This window comes from Mustela nigripes, chromosome 13 (genome assembly GCF_022355385.1).
Source record: "Mustela nigripes isolate SB6536 chromosome 13, MUSNIG.SB6536, whole genome shotgun sequence".
Lineage (NCBI taxonomy): Eukaryota > Metazoa > Chordata > Mammalia > Carnivora > Mustelidae > Mustela > Mustela nigripes.
The window spans coordinates 88,258,219-88,265,484 of record NC_081569.1 but is presented as its reverse complement, the minus strand read 5'-3'; positions in this window follow the sequence as shown (position 1 = coordinate 88,265,484).

Here is a 7,266-nt window from a genome sequence, read left to right as displayed (position 1 = left end):
GAATTTCTATGAGAATTAAGTTAAAATATAAGAAATATTTTAATAATAGTTAAACAATATTATTATTATTAATGGTTTCCCAATATGTAGTAGTCTCTTTCAAACCAATCTCTATTCCACTCTGGGGAGAAAAATAAATGACAAATACTTCCTATTTCATTATTATTAGATTTGATCCTGTGCACCTCTTTTCCCATTCCTGCTGGTAAAATTAAACTCCATCTACAGAGATGAATTTTGCTTCTATAAAGCTAACAAATGAAATTTTAGAGATCAAATGTGTAACTCTTTATAATTGCCAAATAGTATACAAAATGAGATAAAAGAGCTCAATATTCCTTCTTACCTGCAACTGTAGAAGGAAATATCGCAGTGCATTATTAACTAATTTAGGTAATCTGATTTGATAAAGTGTGAAATTGAGAACTTTTAGAAAAATAACAATTTTTTTTGCATTCCCCATTTATTATTCCCCATAATATAAAATAGTCTCTGAAAGTATAATTTGAATAAGGGGATCTCATAGGACTCCCTAGGCTTTGAAATTATTTCTGTACCTTAATAAAATAACTTCAAAAATAAACATAAGGGTCTAGGTTGGCTCTAACCTGATAATCACCAATTACCACAGTAATAATCTTATAGGTGATATTTCTGTCACCCTAATTTGTAAAAATGCTTATAAAATCATCTGTTAAAACAAAAGAAGATAGTGACATTTTTCTATTTTCCCTACCATGATAGAAAAATAAAGGATGATGACTGTGCTAGACTTATTATTTAACAAAATAATTACAAAACACACGTTTTTGTCTGAATTTCACTTATTTGTTATCTTTCTAAAACCTAGAGTCAGTGCATTTATGCCAAACCTCTGTCTCTTTTTATGAAGACTTGCCATCACCTGCTTAAATACCTGAGAAGGATATTTGAGCTCTTTTAAAATCTGGCATCAAGCGACATTTTAAATTTATTTCTATTGGGATTTCTAACTATCCAGCTTTTTCTCTCTTTCCAAAACTAGGCAGGCTCATATATCAGAGTATTGCCACATCCTGAGCATCATTCTGAAACATCACTGAAACACACTGACCATTTACACAATTTTTTTTGCTGCAATATAGAATATAAATATGTATCTATAAATATATGTTGATATATATTTATTTAAATATAAAGCATCTACCATCTGTCTTGCTCACACTCCCAAGAGACACAGCACAAGGAACAACTGAATGCAAAATTCTATACAATCGCTACTCTGTACTTATGTTTATTTTTAATTTATTTGATTTTTTTCTCTATACATATGATCTTGGTTTAATTGCTGGAAAAAGAGTTGTAAGTTTTCCTCACTTTTCTTATGTATGCTAGAAGTCTAAGGATAGTCCAATTAGAACCCAAGAGATTAAAAAAGATTTTCAATAAATACCAAATAAAATCCTTGATATACTTAAAATCAAAGCCAAAAGTCTTTTAGAATTTGTTATTTATTCAAAAATCTGCTAGAGATCTCAGGCAACCCTGAAAAAGGACATGTTCAGGGAACTGGGTGTTGTCTTCCTGTTTTCTCCCTATATAGAGCACTTCCTTGTGTGTGATGGAGAAAAAAAATTACAATTGAATTTTATTTTATTTCAGTTCTTATTTTGTTTTTCATCTCTGGAGGGCTTTAGACATCTTACAAAATATTTATTCAATGCATGTCTTTAATAACTATCAGAGACTGTGCCTCTTCTCTGCCCGCCTTCTCTCTTGCTTAAAAAAAAAAATCTTATTTATTTTTCATGAGTGAATTAAGACATCGTCTCTTTTAAAAGCCTTACTTAACAGAACCCTCAGATTACCTATCAGTACTTTCCAGCACTTTGGCATCAGTTAGAATGACTTTTTATCACATATATCAAAACAAAATAAAAGAAGAGAATAGTTTGAAAATATACGTTGTACTCTTAGAAAACTGCACTGAGAATTAGGCAGACTTGTGGAATGACATGATCAACAGGAATGTACACTCCTCCATCTTAGCACTTTATTATTTTTTTATTATTTTTTTAAGATTTTATTTATTTGAGAGGGAGAGAATGAGAGAGAGAGAGGGAGGGAGCACAAGAGGAGGAAAGTCAGCGAGTGAAGCAGAGTCCTTGCTGAGCAAGAAGCCGGATGTGGGACTTGATCCCAGGACTCCAGGATCATGACATGAGCCAAAGGCAGTTGCTTAACCAACTGAGCCACTAAGACACCCCTATTTTAGCACTTTAAATCACAATTTAAAAAATGGACAATTCTTGCAAAGTATTTTGACTTTGTTTTTATATTTTAATTGAATTGAAGGCAGTTTAAAGAAGTATCCATGAGAAGGAAAGAAAATATATGAGCAACGGCTGGGGCTTGAGAAGAAAACTCTAACACATTTAGGTAGTGCAAGGGTGATTGGAGTATTGATTGAGTTCCTGGAAGGGCTAAGGGAGGACTGAGAGGACAACTAGGGTAGAAACAAAGAATGTACTAATTGATATGCCATACAACAGAGCTTGGGTTTTCTTTGGAGATACATAATCATCTTAGCATGATTAAATACATTCTATCAAAGTAACTAAGCCAATAGCATGAAGATAAAAAATGCAGTGCTAAAGGATGTACAGATTTATAGATTAAGAAATTCATCTTGATGAGAGGAAATGGAAGCTTCATTTAGGTCCAAGGGAGTGGAATTGGACAAGCTTACATTAGATCTTATATTTAAGTCTCATTGCAGAAGGCACCTTCCCTTCCCAATAAGCAGTTTATGTTCTTACTGCCACAGGGGAGTGCTATTTTGTTTCTTTAATAAGGAGATTAAATATTTAGATTAAGTGGTAAAATCAGGGAGATGTCTTTTGCTGTTTTGAATGTAGTTTCTGTGGTCTTAATGAAGAAATTCTAAGGAAATAACAGTTTCAAAGGCAGAAAATGAATAAGCAATTATACTGATGAGCTCCAACTTGACCTCTATCAAATACAAAACATGTATCTACATAAATCAAAAGTTTGAACTGAAATTGAGCCAACAAAATTGTTCAAGGACATAAAAGAAATTTATCTGTAAATATTTCATTTTTCATCTTGTTTGACTCACCATTTTATATGCTCTTTTATGTTCATATTCTCCTTTAAACACTTCCAGTGTTACTACAGGGCATGTCAGTATAAATAGCAAAAAACTACATTTTCATTCCAAGAGGAATTCAGGAAGGTAGATGAATTTAATGAACTTAATTCATAACTTCTGACTATAAACATCTATGCTTATTCTTAAAGTTATTATTTAAAGAGAGTGAGCATATACATGTGTATATGTATATAGTAGGGGACAGAATATATTTTCCTTCCATTTTCTATAAGCCTCGTAATATCAGTTTGAAAATCATTTCACAGACTTTTATATAAATATACAAATATGTAATTATGCCACATAAGTAAAGCATTACACATAGATAAACTAGTAATGTGTTAAAACTAGAAGGAGCTCTGAATAAATCCCTTCAGTCAATTAAGATCATAACAGAGATCTTGAACAACGTGGGGGGTTGGGGCACTAACTCCTGCACAGCCAAAAATCTGAAAATTCGTATGTAATTTTGGCTCCCCCAAAACTTAACTACTCAGAGCCTACTGTTGACTAGAAGCCTTATTAATAACAGAAACAGTTGAGTAACACATATTTTATATGTTATATGTATTATATACTCTTACAATAAAGTAAGGTGAAAAAAAAGAAAATATTAAGAAAACCATAAGGAAAATAACTTGATAGTACTGGACTGTTTTTAATCTGAAAGAATCCGCATATAAAGGCACCCACACAGTTCGAATCCATGTTTTTCAAGGGTCAACTATATATGAATGATCACACCCATGCCAACACTATTACAGTCTCATATCCAGTACAAACAAACAAAAAATGAAAAAATTAAACATGTATGGATATTGGTGGGAAAGAACAGAAGAAAGTATGAAAATTTTGGCAGAATCTGTTTTAACTTATGAAAGAAATTATAAACTTAATGTTTGGAATGGGAGAGATAAGTGAAAAAGGGAGATGACATTACCTACCATACTCTGAAGGTGTGGCAGCTTGCACTTCTACATAAAATATAATCAGCGGTCTGGAAAGGAGCTAAAGTTCAGAAAACGTGTGAAAGTTTTGTTTTGAAACAGGACCACTTATATCCTCACTCTTCCAAAACAGTTGATGAACTATCACAAACAGAGTTTGTGTGTCTTGCACACAAAATGCTGGTAGTGAAGTATCAATTCCAATGTAAGACAACACACTGCCAAGCTATGGAAAATAACAGCTAAAAGGATGATTAAATAAAAAGGTTGATCTTTGAGAGCATCTCACTGGAAAAGCTGGCTTGTCTCTGAGTTACCCTATACTAGAACCATTCACATAATAAACTTAGGTCATGGCAACTCAATTCCAATCTGTTTAAAGTCTTATTGTTAAATTTATAGGCTCTACCAGAGATCATCAGACATTTCAGAAAAAGCCCCCACCATAAAAGGGAGAAACTAAAATAGACAAGGCAATTTACAAGGCAGGGAACATGAAAGAAATATACAAATTAAGCGAGGAGAAAATATCTTTTTAAAAGCCAAGCTATAGGGGGACAAGTCAAGATAGCAGAGAAGTAGCAGGCTGAGACTACGGAGATCAGCTAGATAGCTTATCAAACACCTACAAATCCAAAAGGAGATTGAAGAGAAGAAGAACAGCAGTTCTAGAAACAGAAAATCGACCACTTTCTGAAAGGTAGGACCGAGGAGAAGTGGATCCAAAACAACGGGAAGATAGACCGTAGGAGGAGGGGCTGGCTCCCGGCAAGCGGCAGAACAACAGAGCACAAAATCAGGACTTTTAAAAATCTACTAAGATTAGAAGAGGCTAAGTCGGGGTGAAGCCCACCCGGGGTTAGTTTGGCCCCAGGTCCCACAGGGTCACAGAAGGATCGGGGTGTCTGAGTGCCGCAGAGCTCACAGGTATTAGAACGGAGAAGTTGGCTACAGAGACAGAGCCAAGGAGTGAGCTCTCAGCTTGGGGTTACCTTGAAAAGGTCACAGCCTGGGTGAACTTGGAGCGGGCCGGAGGCCAGGGAGATGGGAGTGATTGAGTGTTTTTCTCTGAGGGAGCACCGAGGAGTGGGGCCCCAAATTCTCAGCTCCTCCAGGCTGGAGACTGGGAGGCCGCCATTTTCATTCCCATCCTCCGGAACTCTACCGAAAGTGCTCAGGGAACAGAAGATCCCGAAAGCAAACCCGAGCGGATTACTTAACCTGGTCCCTGGTAAGGGCGGTGCAATTCCACCTGGGGCAAAGACACTTGAGAATCACACAACAGGCCCCTCCCCCAGAAGATCAACAAGAAATCCAGCCAAGACCAAGTTCAATTACCAAGAAGAACAGTGGAATTCCAGAGGAGGAGAAAGCAAAGCATGGAACTCATGGCTTTCTCCACATGATTCTTTAGTCTTGCAGTTAATTTAATTTTTTTTAATTTAATTTTTTCTTCTACTAATTTTTTTAACTTTAACCCTTTCATTTTTAACGCTTTTTAAAGTTTATCTTAATAATAACTTTCATTAAAAAAATAATAATAATCTTTTTTTGAAACTTCATTATTATAGTCATATTTTATCCTTCATTGTATCTAATTTTATTTTTGTATATACATAGGGGTTTTTTCTTCTAAAAAATTTGAGGTACAACTTCTTCTAATAAATCAAAATATACCTTAAATCTAGCTCCGAGATTGTTCTAGTCTCCAGCCCAAGCAAATTTTATCCACTTTCTTTTTCCTTATTCTCCTAACCAACTTACTTTATCAACTCCTTTCTTAGAAATTTAAAAAAAAAATGTTTTCTCATCTTTATAGGCATATTCCATCCCTTCATTGTGTTTACCCTTATATATGTTTTTCATTCTTTAAAATTTAGGGAGGTAGTTTCTTCTAAGAGACCAAAATACTCCAAAAATTAAGTGTGTGACCATGTTCAGTCTAATATATACATTTTTTTTCTTTTTTGTATTTTTTCTTTATTTATTTTCATTTAAAATTTTTTTTTTCTGAACTTCTTTTTATCCCCTTTCTCCCCCCCACAATTTGGGGTCTCTTTTGATTTGGTTAAAGCACATTCTCCTAGGGTCTTTGCCACCCTTTTAGTATTTTATTTGCTCTTTCATATATTCTTAACTGGACAAAATGACAAGACGGAAAAAAAGAACAAGAGGCAATACCGAAAGGCTAGGGACCTAATCAATATGGACATTAGTAATATGACAAATCTAGAGTTCAGAATGATGATTCTCAAGGTTCTAGATGGGCTGAAAGAAGACATGAAAGATATTAGAGAAATCCTCTCAGGAGATATAAAAGCCATTTCTGGAGAAATAAAGGAACTAAAATCTAACCAAGTCGAAATCAAAAAAGCTATTAATGAGGTGCAATCAAATATGGAGGCTCTTACTGCTAGGATAAATGAGGCAAAAGAAAGAATTAGTGATATAGAAGAACAAATGACAGAATAAAGAAGCTGAGCAAAAGAGAGACAAACAGCTACTGGAACACGAGGGGAGAATTCGAGGGATAAGTGTCACCATAAGACGGAACAACATTAGAATAATTGGAATTCCAGAAGAAGAAAGAGAGAAGGGAGCAGAAGATCTATTGGAGAGAATTATTGTAGAGAATTTCCCTAATATGGCAAAGGGAACAAGCATCAAAATCCAGGAAGCACAGAGAACCACCCTCAAAATAAAAAAAAAAAAGGTCCATCGCCTAATAGTAAAATTTACAAGTCTTAGTGACAAAGAGAAAATCCTGAAAGCAGCTTGGGACAAGAAGTCTATAACATACAATGGTAAAAATATTAGATTGGCAGCAGACTTATCCACAGAGACCTGGCAGGCCAGAAAGAACTGGCATGATACATTCAGAATACTAAATGAGAAAAACATGCAGCCAAGCATACTATATCCAGCTAGGCTATCATTGAAAAGAGAAAGAGAGATAAAAAGCTTCCAGGGCAAACAAAAACTGAAAGAATTTGCAAACACCAAACCAGCTCTACAGGAAATACTGAAAGGGGTCCTCTAAGCAAAGAGAGAACCTAAAAGTAGTATATCAGAAAGGAACAGAGAAAATATACAGTATCAGTCACCTTACAGGCAATACAATGGCACTAAATTCATATCCCTCAATAGTTACCCTGAATGTTAATGGGC